The sequence below is a fragment of the Somniosus microcephalus genome, chromosome 9 (assembly GCF_052327205.1).
Source record: "Somniosus microcephalus isolate GS21.2 chromosome 9, FLI_Smic_1.0, whole genome shotgun sequence".
Taxonomy (NCBI): Eukaryota; Metazoa; Chordata; class Chondrichthyes; order Squaliformes; family Somniosidae; genus Somniosus; species Somniosus microcephalus.
This window is the reverse complement of record NC_140995.1, coordinates 24839510-24854219: the sequence shown is the minus strand read 5'-3', so window position 1 is coordinate 24854219 and position 14710 is coordinate 24839510.

The window sequence follows — 14710 nt, the reverse complement described above, 5'->3', positions numbered from 1 at the left end:
TTGCCCGCTAGTTGGCCTGCCATGTTTGCTATAACAAATGGCTTCCAAGTGTCCCCTTTTTCCACAATAGTTACATTGTCTCTCATTCTTTTTGCCCTTGCATTCTTTTGCAAAGTGACCCATCTTTCCACAATTATGGCATGGTCCCTTTTTGGGTCTTGCTCCAGTTTCCAATTAGCCGACCGCAGCTATTTTTTCTTGTTTAACTTTTGTTACTATCTCATCCTTCATCCCGTTTCCGTCTATTTCACATGCCCATTCTACCAGGCCATCATAATTTCTTGCGGTCACTACTCCCATTTTTATGATTGTTTGGTGTGCCGGTGATAAGCCGTCCTTAAATGCTTGTATAAATGCCGGATCTGTCCTGACTGCGTTTGGTTGGCCCGAACTTTCCTGGTAAATACTAAATAGTCGCTCGCCATATTCTGAGGCCCCTTCTCCCTTTTGTTGTTTAGTCGCTGTAATTTTACTCCAATTAGTGGGGGAGTCACTTAAAACCCGTTGGACTTCAGTTTTAAAGAGAACAAAGGGTGCCTGTTGGGCGTCTACTTCGGCAGTGAGGGCTACTGCATGTGTCCAGCGTCCCCCACTGTAATCCCTTGCGGCTGCGGCGGCGCCCGCACCGGGATCGCTCGCCACCTGTCCGCTGGACAGGCTGCCCGAACTAACTGATGGATGTCTCTTAGATGTAACTGATGCCCCACCCAAACGGTGTTGAGTTCTGCCCAAAACTTTGCATTCAGGCTACAGGTCTGGAGTTTTCCCAGGACTGTCATGATTTGTTGTCTCTCCCCGGGGGGTAAAGGGTTTATAACTCGCTGTTGGTGCAGCGGCGGCTCCACCCCGGGTTATTGGGGCCATGTCGACACTTTTGACCTTTTCCTCAAACATGGGAGCCGTTGGATCTAGTGTCTCGTATGGGGGAAGGGAAGTAGTATCCGTCCAACCACTCATTCGTCCGCCCTCACATGTAGCCCTCTTTTCTAAATCCTTAATTACCTTATCTTGGCAAGTTATCTTTGTTTCGAGAGTTTTAATGTCCTGTGTTTTATCTTTAACAATTTTCTTAATTACATTTACTTGTTCTATCAGTCCTGACAATTGGTGTACTAGTAACACGCCCGCCTTTTTAGTTTTATCCTTTTTCTGTTCACTCAGCCAATTTCTCTGAAGTTCTAATGTCTGTGATACGTCCCATCCGTCCTTCTGCATTTTTAAAATTAGTGAATGCCTGTCTGTCATATAAGAATCGATGAGGGAGCCCGGGGGCCCCCTCTTAATCTCCTTACCTGACGTCAGTAGTCCACCGACCTTTCCTCTTTGTCTGGAGTCATGTTTTTGAAAGCCCCCTATTCTTTTCTTCTAAGAATACCCGGGCGTTTTAACGTACTCGAAACTGCGTTCTCAGAGGTCTGGGTTTCTCTGTCTTTCAAGAGTGCCCGGACGTGTAACGTTTTACCCCGCTCCACAAGTTCCTAGCATCAGTCTGTTAGTCCCGAATAAGACCTGAGGATTAAAATTTTGTCAATACAGATACGAATATAAGTTTATCACAGACAAATGTCAAGTGTAGTCCCACACTCCACTAGTCCACTTACTTATTCTTTGATCACTCGGCGTCCTTATACTTGATCAGAGTACTAAAACACCGGTGACCCTGCTCGCAGTGCCAATTTGTTACCACCGAATTGGAGCCTGAATGGACCCAGTGATATACAGGGTCGACGTATACCCAACTTCGACTTATAGAGCAATAAACTCAGACTACTGCGGACCTTGCTGGAATGTGTGAGTACACTTTTATTTACAGAGCGCTCTGGGAGAAGTGCTATACACCCCCTTGGTGCAATCACCAGCTTCTCAGCTTTACAATAGCAGCCGCGCTCCTTTTATACAATTTAAAAACAGGAAAGATACCATATTACATTAATTCCTTGGCCAATCTGGTACTTTAGCATCCTTTAACTTTGGCCAATCTGATACCTTCGTAACCCTTAATCACATTCTGTCAAAAACAAGTTGATTATATTATTATACCGTTAGCAAACAACTTAATTATATTACTGTTCTGTGCAAGTGACATCACACGTTTGGTGTAAGCAGGTCAAGTCAGCTGTCTGTTATGCCAGTGTCTGCAAAATGTCAATGAATGTCAAGTATTTCAGCAGGCACTATGGTGCCATTTTAAAATTTCCTCCAACACTATCTTCCTCACTGTTTACTACACTGCCAAGTTTTGTGTCCTCTGCAAATTTCACCATGATCTAATTAGAGTTTAATCACTTTATTTCATCTCTTGACAGTTTTATTTTTAAAATGGAACTGCATGCAGTTTAACAGCATTTTGGGCAAAGAACATTGACATTTTGTGGAGGGTTGAAAAGATTATTCAAGCACGTGAAGCTATATGTTTTGATGAGAGACTTAAAGATCGGAAAAGTGTTTTAACTAGAGAAAAGAAAATTGAGAAGAGACACGATTTAAATCTTCAAAATCTTGCAAAGGAATGGATGCTTGGATTATGAGAATAGAGCTAAAGGCCCTAGATCTACAACTAATAAGCCTAAAGCAAGGAGGAATTTCCCCACCCTCTCCAACAGTGGTTCTATGGAATTGACTAAACGAGAACAGTTAATGCTGTACTCATTTAATAATACCTTTCAAAACAATGAGCATCAAGGAATGAGCTGAGGGTTATAAAGTAAAATATTGGTATAATTAGTGCTATAGTTCCTCAGCTGCTCAACAAGAACTGGACCAAGCACACTGATGCACCCGAAGTGGATCAGTTTCTGGAGCACGTGCGAGAGCGGATGGTTGGTGGTCTTGTGTCTGAAAAGACAGGTGACCGCCTGCACTTCGTTGATACAGGAGACGAAAAGAAAGATCTGCTCCATAAGAAAGGAAAATTGAAGCCTCCGTGGAGCGACCTCATTCTACATTCATTACATAGAAATGTGCCAAAGGTGGCAACCAGTCAAGGATGTATGTTATGGTTCTAAAATTTACCTGCATATTGTTTTGCTCGATTTGCCTTTGGAAGGTAGGCAGGAAGAAGCTGTTGGACTGCTTTCTCGTTCTTTTTCACCTCGTTACTTTAAACGCCAGATTACACGCGTACTCAGTTGTAGCAATGCAGAATCAGGATTGAAACTCCATACTTCGCAAAACCAGAATGAGAGCTCTGAGACATCATACTATCACGATTCCAGTATGAACTGCTGAACAGTGGTTCACACACCTCTCTTATACCAAATTTCACCTTTGATCACTACATTCCATGCATACTGTTATAAATCTCATCAAGAAACTACTTATGAAATAACGCTGGACGGCCAGCTGGTGGCGCCGTCCAAGGAGTATAAATACTCGGGCGTGGGCCCCAGCTTTCCAGGGACATTTTGTAAGACAAGGAACTAGTGAAGTACAACTAGACTTCCATGTTCTGAAACAAGTTGATTAAAGCCTTGCTTTATACTCAAACCAAGTGCGTAGTGAGTTTTATTACGTCACATACCACTAATAAATCATAGTACATCAAAGATACATACAAATGACAACATAATAACAGCGTGAACTAAACAAATAGGTACTTAACTCTTCTAATCATTTTATCACCATTGTTATATTGCCTTCTGAAATGTTTCCCATTCCCTTAAACATAAGTGAGCAAGCTGACATGTTCCAGACCATTACAGATATGGCTGAATGACTCTTGCACATTCTCCTGTGAAGATATCCTTGCTTTTAGGCCTGTTTCCACAATTTCAGCAGAAAGCGGTTTTAACTTATCATGGGCTGATCCCACAGACTGCCCAGAAAGAACATTTGAGATACTCGGGTAATTCGGACTTCCATGCCCAGGGAAGCTTGCAAAACATTTCCTCAAGTTGGGTAAAGTGCAAGATAGAACAGATTTTGTGTGATCTGTAGAAAGAAAAAGCTTGATGGTCTTTTCCTATTCCTCATTGTATGTTTCAGAGAATGTGGCTGGGAATTTCCGCTTGTGTGGTTGCCAGTCTGATTTGCCCCCTCCAATTGAATTTTCCTTGTCTGTAAAACCACAGGCTGGCAAGCACAGCAGTGGCAAACCCCAGACTCTGTGATTTACCCGTAGCAAGTTTCACAGCCTTGGCTCGGTGTTGCATCCTTGCCTCTTGTGTCAGAGGTCATGGGTTCAAGCCCCAAGCCAGGCTGACGCTCCAATGCAGTACTGAGGGAGGGCTCCACGGTCAAAGGTGCCGACTTTCAGATGAGATGTTAAACCAAAGCCTCCTCTGCCCTCTCAGGTGGACGTAAAACATCCCATGTCACGAAGAAGAGGGGTTTTCCTGGTATCCTGCCAGTTATCCCTTGACCACCTCCTCAAACAGATTATCTGGCCATTTATCTTATTGCTGTTTGCTGGACTTTGTGTGCAAGTTGGCTGCTGTGTTTCCCTAATCATGATGGTGACTATGCTAACGACCTGAAAACATTAACAATGTTTCTCTCTCCACAGATGCTGCCTGACCTGCTGAGAGTTTCTAGCATTTTCTGTTTTCATTTCAGATTATCAGCCCCCACATTCAACGGATCATCTTCCGCCACCTCCAGCATGATCCCACCACCAAACACATCTTCCTTTCAGCATTCCGAAGGGACCGCTCCCTCCGCGACACCTGGTCCACTCCTCTATCACCCCCAACACCCCTTCCCCTTCCCACGGCACCTTCCCGTGCAAGCGCAGGAGAAGCAACACCTGCCCTTTTACCTCCTCTCCCACTGTTCAAGGCCTCAAATACTCCTTCCAGGTGAAACAGCGATTTACTTGTACTTCTTGCAATTTAGTATACTGAATTCGCTGCTCACGATGCGGTCTCCTCTACATTGGGGAGAACAAACACAGATTGGGTGACCGCTTTGCCGGACACCTCCGTTCAGGGTGACCCCGAGCTACCTGTCACTTTAATTCTCCGCTCCACTTCCACTCTGATCTCTCTTTCCTCGGCCTTTTACACTGTTCCAACGAAGCTCGAGGAACAGCACCTCGTCTTGCGAGCCTTCTGGACTCAACATCGAGTTCAACAATTTCAGACCGTAACCTCGGCCCCTATTTTTGTTTTTTCTCTCACATGGCAGTTGTTGATGATTCTGCCAGTGCCATTTACACTTCATCTAGAGTCATCTTTTGTTTCTTAACTTGTCCCATTACCATCTCCTTTTGCCTTGCACCATCATCCCTTTTGTCTTTTAATCTCTCCTGCCTTCCATCTTAACACAGACTGTCCCTTTTGTTCTTTCCTCCCCTCCCCCCTTTCCTTGCCCCTACACTTGCTTACAAATCTGTTACATCTCTAACTTTTTCCAGCTCTGACGAAGGGCCATCGACCTGAAACGTTAACTCTGTTTCTCTCTCCACAGATGCCGCCTGACCTGCTGAGTATCTCCAGCATTTTCTGTTTTTATTTCAGATCTCCAGCATCCACAGTATTTTGCTTTTGTTCAAATATACTTTGTTGGCTGTGAAACACGTTGGGATATCCTGAGGTAGTGAAGGGTGCTAGATAAATATGCAAGTTCTTTCTTTAAAAAGTTTGCAGATATTGGATTTCTAGCAAAGTTTCAATGATTTCCAGCAGTGAAGAGGTTAATTCATTAGTGTGTACTGCCCATTTTTTATGTTTAGGATTAGAAGAAATTATTTTGCTTATCACCAAACTCCTCCATTTCACATCCTTAAGCGAAGACATATTGCTTCAACAGCTGTTCAGCCATGCACAATGTGCTTCCAACTTGCATGAGACACGACTGATTAAATATCTATCTCTTTAGGCCCTTACTCCCATAGCAAATTCACATTAACACAAATGGTTTAGATTATTGCTCTTAGCGAGAGATGTGAAATTTGCATGTAGCAAGAATATTAACAAAAAATTGATGTTGGAAAGTTTCCGTTTACATCTACTGATATATATATATGGCATTACGATACCTGAACCTTGCAGTAAGAAGATCATGCATGAAAATATTGTAAGATTTACTATTTTGATTTAGTCCCATTAATGTTTATGACTAACCTAAATATTTTGGGGGTCCACATAATGTGATCTGGCTCCAGAATCCCTAAAGTACCACACGGTGGCATAGTGGTTAGCACTGTTGCCTCACCGCGCCAGGGACCCGGGTTCGAATCCGGCCTCGGGTCACTGTCTGTGTGGAGTTTGCACATTCTCCCCGTGTTTGCGTGGGTTTCCTCCGGGTGCTCCGGTTTCCTCCCACAGTCCAAAGATGTGCGGGTTAGGTTGATTGGCTATGATAAATTGACCCTTAGTGTTAGGGGGATTAAATACGTGGGGTTACGGGGATAGGGTGGGATATGTGTTGGTGTAGGGGTTACGGAGATCGGGTGGGATATGTGTCGGTGCAGGCTCGATGGGCCGAAATGGCCTCTATCTGCACTGTGGGGTTTCTGTGATTTCTGTGAACCTTGAATCTGTGTTTCCATATTTACATTATAATCTTCCAAGTTCCACATTTTAGTTATATGCAAGTCTAAAATTTTAACAAAGCATTTTGCGTTCAACGGTGAAGGAACGGCGGTCGTCGTTTACCTCGCTGACAGCTGCCCATAAAGTTTTCAGGGGCTTCAGAGTGGAGACTTGCTCTAATCCGGCGACTGATCCAGCGCGACATCCTCTACAGGACATCTGTGATCGCTGAGCAGGGTAAGAAACAGTGTGGCTTTTCAACCAATCAGATTGAAGAATCCTCACAACCATGCAGGGGGGAATTTTAAGCTTAAAAAAAAAAGGGTGTGTTTTGGTCGGCTGGGAAGTTAGTGTTAAAAATCTGAATCTCGACCTGAACCCACCTCCAACCTGCCAACTTCCGTTTTAATGGGGGCGGGCGGCCAATTCACTGCCAGGAGGCGGGTTGTCTATTTAAATATTATAATGAGGCTCTGCTTTAACCTCCATTTTGAATTTAACTTTAGCTGGTTGGGTTTTGCAGGCCTCGTGAAACCCACCAGCTAATGCAAGGCGTGGAATGCTGGATCCAGGAAGTAAGTGACTTTACACCCCCGCGATAGGAGACCTCCCTCCAATTCCCCCCCGCCAATGAGGCCTCCTCCTCCCTCCCCCCCCCCCCCCCCCCAATGCTCCTCCGGTCCCCTCCTTGCTCCTCTGTTTGACCCAGTCCCCCACGCGATCCCTCCCTCCCCCCTCTCTGTGGCATGGTGCCGCAGGCTTACCTACCCGGAGCCAGCCATTCTCTCAATTTAGCTGGCTGCGGGTGGGAAATGGAGGCTTCCCATGTAAATCAGGCCCTGCCTTTAAAATCGGTAGAGCCGCTTCGGAGCCCCCCCACTCCCAACCTGCCTTCCACATTAAGATTCTAAGAGTCTAAACCAGGAAGAAAAAAGCAGGAAGTTTAAATTAGATTTAAATAATGTACAGAAAGTGATATAAAGATTGGCAAAGACATGGGATTAAGAGAGATAAAAGAGTTGGACAGAAAAGTCTTGAACATTAACTAATTTCTGAAGGAATAAGACTTTTAAAATTAAATTTTCAGGGCCATTGAGCTTGTTTGGCAGTAATTATCACTTACCATGCCAATAAAAATTCACTTATTCTTGAATGCATCAGCCCAAACTTTTTCTAGTGTCTTTAGTGGGGAACTAGAGGCAAGTACCCCAACTTCACGTCATTGCATTGACGCTGAGGATTGTTGCAGCGCAGTCTGTTGAGCACTGGGGCATCTCTGACAGCAACTTCCCGATTTCCACGTTTAACTGCGCATGTGTGGACAACAGACGTTGCTGTCTGATTTATTCTGTGCATTGGCAAACTTGGATATGTGGCTCTCTCTCCCATCATCTAAGTCGTTGATAAATAGTGAATAGTTGAGGCCCCAACGTCCAGTTTTGGTCTCCTTACCTAAGGAAGGATATACTTGCCATAGAAGGGAGTGCAACAAAGGTTCACCAGACTGATTCCTGGGATGGGGGGATTGTCCTATGAGGAGAGATTGAGTAGACTAAGTCTATGTTCTCTAGAGTTTATTAGAATGAGAGGTGATCTCATTGAAATATACAAAATTCTTACAGGGCTTGACAGGGTAGATGCAGGGAGGATGTTTCCCCTGGCTGGGGAGTCTTGGACCAGGGGTCACAGTCTCAGAATAAGGGGTCGGCCATTAAGGACTGAGCTGAGAAATGTCTTCACTCAGAGGGTGGTGAATCTAGAATTCTTTACCCCAGGAAGCTGTGGAGGCTCAGTCATTGAGTATATTGAAGACAGAGAGCGATAGATTTTTTGAATATTAAGGGAATCAAGGGATATGGAGATAGTTCAGGAAAGTGGAGCTGAGGTCGATGATCAGCCATGATCTTATTGAATGGTAGAGCAGGCTCGAGGGGCTGAATGGCCTACTCCTGCTCCTATTTCTTATGTTCTTATGTAACTCACTAAAGTTAAAGTAAGTGAGAAAACAGAATTAGAAAAAATCAATGGCACTAAAAACTGACATCCCCAGGACCTGATGGTTTCCGCCCCAGGGTTTTAAAGGATGTAGGTGAGGAAATTGCATGCTTTAGCCATAATCTTCCAAAGCGCTCTCAATTCAGAAATTGTCCCTTTTAGGCTGGAAAATTGTAAATGTAACTCCATTATTGAAGAAAAATGGGAGAGAAACCACTTCTAAAATGTAGATGATATTTGTTAACACGCAAGATTATCTGTCTTCCTGAAAATAATGAATCTGGAGCTCTACAGATGAGCTGCTCTTTAAATTAGGTGAGGCTTAGAAATAAAACTATTAGAACTGAACCCATAGCTTCAGTCTAAGGGCAAATACTTACCTTGTCCTTTTCATAGGTGCAGGTAGAGTCCATGGTATTGAACATTGTACATGGTCTTTGTGTGTCTTGGTGTATAGAAGGCTAGCTTGTAATATTTCATTAGTCTCACTGGGGGAAATTATAGAGATATTAGTCTAACATCTGTTGTAGGGAAGTTATTGGAATCTATAATTAAGGACAAAGTGACTGACCAAATTTTTTGAGGAAGTAACTAAAGTAGTAGACAGGGGTACGTCTATGGATGTAGTTTATATGGACTTCCAGAAGGCATTCTATAAGGTTTCATTTAAGAGACTGTTTGCTAAAATTAAAGATCATGGAATTGAAGGCAAATTAGTCACCTGATTGAGTATTTAGGATTTTGAAAGTAATTGATAGGGTAGGTAAATAGAGAAACTTGTACCACTGGTGCAGGAGCCTTGGACAAGGTAACAACCTTAAAATCAGAGCCAGGCCATTCAGGAGAGAAGTTGGGAAACATTTCTTCACAAAAAGGGTGGTAGAAATGTGGAACTCTCTCCCATAAAGATCAGGAGATAATAACTCAATTAATAATTTTATATCTGAGAATGACAGATGTTTGCTTGCCAAGTGTATCAAGGGATAGGGACCCAAGACAGGTGAATGGAATTAGGATACAGATCAGCCATGATCTCATTGAATAATGGAACAGGCTTGAGGGGCTGAATGGCCCACTCCTGTTCCTGGACTCAGAAGAACCTTATTGCCACAGAATTTTGTTTCCTCATTTTTAAATGCTTTTCCATGATATGTTGACCCAAGGGGGTTCTGAGTCCAGTGGTGATGCGATAGCTTCACTGGGACTCTTGTTAGATGCATTCTTCAGAAGCAACTTGTACCGAAATTGATCAATTTCTCCCGCAATTAGCCCTTTGAGTGAGATTGCCACTTAATACTACCCACTGGAACCTGGGTAGAGATTTCCTAAATTCATCAGAAGCTCGCACCCAGAGGAGAGTTTTACCTCGCCAGTCTAGGCTGGATTTGAGCTCACGTTGTAGAAAGGCCATTGCCTAACCCACTGTGGTACCCAGTCCTTTACTTCTCCTCTACTGAAGGCACCAACTCATGCTGGGATACATTTGTACAGGCACTAATAGCCTTTGAGCACCTCATCCAAGTGACCACTTTTCATATGTGAAGCTAGACATAATACAGGAAACTCTCTTTTAACCGGCAAAGTTCAGGAGTAGGTTCAGGTAAGTTTTACTATATATTAGTGGCCGTGTAACCGGGCTTCCTGCACCTGTGGCCGTGTAACCGGGGTTCCTGCACCTGTGGCCGTGTAACAGGGACTCCTGGATCTGTGGCCGTGTAACCGGGACTCCTGGATCTGTAGCTGTGTAACCGGGGTTCCTGCACCTGTTGCTGTGCAACAGGGACTCCTGGATCTGTGGTCGTGTAACCGGGACTGCTGCACAAGTGCCGTGTAACTGGGGCTCCTGCACCTGTGGCCGTGTACCTTGGTAAGTATACCTCTCTGTAATCGGACTTTTTGATCAACCGGCACCACGCCGGTCCCGTCGGTGCTGGATAAAAAAGAGTTTCCTGTACCAGCAGCCCAGACAGAAAGAGGGAGCAGGATTATCACATCTGTCCTTGCTCAGTGCCTGTTTATGCATTGCCTAACTGTAGTTTTTGGATAATGATCAGGAGTCCGTTGATTTTGTTTACCTCCTTAGCCCTGTCGCACCGAGGCTAATTGTGGTGCGCTACCCTTGTCCCTGCTGCAATCGGCTACCTTATCACAGCTATGCACTTCAGGACTCGGCCAGCTCAGTCAGTAGTGGTGCTACCGCGCCACTCTTGGTGATGGACATTGAAGTCCCCCACCCAGCGTATATTCTGTGCCTTTGCTACCCTCAGTGCTTCTTCCAAGTGGTGTTCAACATAGAGGAGTACTGATTCATCTGCTGAGGGAGGACGGTAGGTAGTAATCAGCAGTTTTCCTTGCCTATGCTTGACCTGAAGCCATGAGACTTCATGGGGTCCGGAGTCCCTCCCGACCTTATACCACTCTGCTGCCACCTCTGCTGGGTCTGTCTTGCCAGTGGGACAGGACATACCCAGGAATGGTGATGGAGGAGTCTGGGACGTTGGCTTAAAGGTATGATTCTGAGTATGAGTATGTCAAGCTTGTTGCTTGACAAGTCTGTGGGACAGCTCTCCCAATTTTATCACAAGTTCCCAGATGTTAGTGAGGAGGACTTTGCAGGGTCGACTGGGCTGGGTGTGCCTTTGTCGTGTCCAAATCCGGTGCCTAGTTCGATGCCGGGTGTTCCGTACGGTTTAATTATTATTTCCTGTAGCAGTTTGTTACAACTGAGTGGCTTGCTTGGCCATTTCAGAGGGCAGTTAAGAGTCAACCACATTACTATGGGTCTGGAGTCACATATAGGCCAGACCAGGTAAGGATGGCAGATTTCCTTCCCTAAAAGGACATTAGTGAACCAGATGAGTTTTTAGACAATCCGATAGTTTCATGTTCACCATTACTTTCACTAGCTTTTTATTACAGATTTATTTAATTAACAATGTAAATTTGAACTCGCGTCTCTGGATTATTAGTCAAGGCCTCTGGATTACTAGTCCAGTAACATAACCACAATGCTACCATTCCCATTGCCAATGTGGCTACTTTTCTTGTTTGAGCCCTGACTGGGAGTGGAAGCAACCCATTCATTCAGAGCCAACGCTGACCCCTGTGCATTGCCAGCAAGGATCTTCAGGCGTGGACCCTGGGCATTTTCATCCTCCCTAATGTGGGCCCATTGTAGCGGGCCCATTGTAGCACCTCCATTGCCCAAAGAAAGTCAGCTAATTTAGATGAAGAATTGAGCCCGAGATCTTGCTGAAATTTATGGCTCAAGGTCCGTGCTGGATAAACGCACTGAGCCACAGGGAGAGCGGTTAGCCAATTTAATATGAGCTTGGACATGCAATTGTAATGGAGAATTGATCTTCTGGTTACTGTAATTGATTAAACATCAACATACCATTTACTTTAACCAGAATAGAACTGACATATGCATTTTTTTTGTGTAATAAATTATTGATATTACAGACACTCCACTTGCAGAGCAGCAAAATAAAAACAAACTTTTGGTATTCATGAAGGCACAAGGTTATTTTGTTATTTTTCACATGCTGGTTGCTAGTTGTTTCCTATCCGTCATGTCACAGGGGGGAGTTTTTTGTTTGAATTTATTCTACCATTTGAAAAAAAAATTTCCACCCATTTGTGATGGGCTTGAGCACACATGACACATAACTGACCTCCACAGTACATTGAGCTTCATCAACATTGTTTCTCTGGGACTGCTCCAAGATCATGCTGAGGTGAAGGAACTCCTACAACTTTACCCCAAAATGTCTCCAATGATCTTCATCCATTGTAAACTCTAAATCAGGTGCAAAGATTGCATGGATTTCTTAGGCCTAGAAATTCGGTGGGCTGTGCCACCAGTTAGCGCCTAAAGAGGGCACTCAGTGGCTTTAGCGCCACTGGCCATGCCTCCCGCAATATTTAGCTGGGGCGCTAATGGCGGCGTTAGCCTGTTGCGCTGCGCCGCCACCGATGATGTCACCGGTGTGCGCAGCGCCCCGCTACCGCCCCGATCGCGATATTTGGTAGCGCCCGCCTCTGTAGCGCCGTTCGCAAATTGCGCCCGGTTCACGGGGCCTACCTGTGGCGGGAGTGGCGCTAATTAAGGTGGAGGTGGGGGGCGGCCGCCTGCCAGCACCTCCGTCCCCGGCCTCCTGATCCTCCCCCCGCGGCAGTGCCGGCTGTTTTCTGAGAGCCCGGCCCTTCTCGGTGCCAGGCTCTTTTGCCGGCACTCGCGATCTCTGATCACGCTGGTGCAGGCCCCTCTCCCTTAAGAATGGGAGGAAGGCCTGCAGTACCGCAGCACGCCGCTGTGGCACCTTGCGCTGCGATATTCAGTTTCAGTGCCCTAAGAGGGACACGGAGCGCCTCGAGCAGCGCCCCGTGTCCCTCTTGGGGCGCACAAGCTGAATTTCCGGCGGTCGCAACTGCTCCGATCGCAGCGGTAATTCCGGCGCCCAGGCGAGCTGGGCGCCTGTTTGCAGCTCCACCAAATTTCTCCCCCTTAATCTCCAAAGTTAAATTTGTTTCCACGACCCATGTAAACTGCATAATTGACCACAGCAGCAAGATGGTGATTTAGTTTTACGCTTTGCTTCTTTCTGTTTGATTGGGCTGCATGTTAGACTACTTCACTGGTTTTGCCCTCCTCAGCTTGAGGGCATTTGTGATATTTATTTCTGTCCAGTCACACTGGGGTACCCAGTGCCACCCTTATTGGTCCAAGACCCAAATTAAAATGGTCTAGTTAGTTGTCTGAGCCTCCTTGTTTACCACTACCTCCCACTCTGTAGCTTCTTTCTTCCCTCTTCCCCAGCAGCTCTAATCAGTCTTCCACAAAACCCACTACCTGCTCCTTCAACTCTCTCCCACCCGAGGCCCAATACTCGCTGACATTAACTGCCCGTTCCACAAAATGGTTTAAAAGACACTTCCTTAAAAAGCCCATTCTTGACCTTCTAGCCTCACTACCCACCTCAAACCTACACTTCCTCTGTAAGACTAAATGTGTCATTGCCACCCAACTCCACAGTTAACCTTTCCAAACACTTCCTGTTCAAATCCCTGTAATGGTTTCCAACTTACCCACAGCACCAAGACTGTCCCGGTCAAAGTCACTACAATTAGTGAGTTATTCCGTCTTATTACCTTCAACCTCTCCACAGCCTTTGATGCAGTCAACCACTCCAAATTCCCTACTCGTTGGTACCAACCCCTACCTGTCCCAATTAAGCCAGCACATTTGCAATGGCTTCTCCTGCTGCAATGATTAGCTTCCGTGTGCCCCAAATTTCAATCCGTAACCCCCTCTTCCATTTCTCATTTACATTCTTGGTGATAGTATCTGTAAGAATGGGATCAGTTTCTATATGGATGCTGATACTAAGCTTTGTCTGTCTGACAGAATCCTCAACTCTGTGACTATTGCTATGCTGTTTGACCGCCGGTCAAATAACAACTTGTAGATGAGCCAGAATGTTATTAGCAAGACCAATATTATCTTGTTTAACTCCCACCAGAATCTTCACATCCTAGGGACTGATTCCATCGTTCTCCCTTTCTGTTTGTGCTGTCTGAGCCCAATAATGTGCAGCTTTGGTGTCTTATTTGACCTTGGACTAAGCTTCAAACTCCACATCTTGTCACTAAACCCAGCTAATAACCACTCTGTAACAGACTACTCCACACCACCCCCAAACCTTCATCAGCCTTCCAGCTTGTCTGCTGTATTTCCTGTATCCTATATTCTAATAAGGCCTACTCACCCATCACCTTTGTCCGAGCTAACCTCCAAAATGGCTTCCTATTCCCTAAGTTCAAAACCTTTACCTTATCTACAAAGCCCTTCATGGACTTGCCTCACCCTACCTTTGCAGCCTTTAGCACTACAGAAATGTGTGTAAGAATGTTCTGTTGGATTAAGGAGTCTGTTTCTTTGAAGTTAATACAGGCCTCCACGTTTGTATTCTGGGTCTCTGCATCACATGGCAGGATCCAGCAGCAGTAGAGATTGGATCCTGACTTGCAGTCTAAATCCAGAAGGGCAGCTCACAGAGGTGTCACTCCTGAAATACAATCCTAGAATAAATGCAAAAGTGAAAGCGCCTTATAAGACTAAAAATTACCTTGTATCTGTGAGCTTTGTAAGTTATTCCATGCAGATTTTTCTTCTGTAAGCTGGAGAGAAAATACTACTGTTTTCTGTGCCCATCTTTCCCGCAACTCCATGTTTGAAC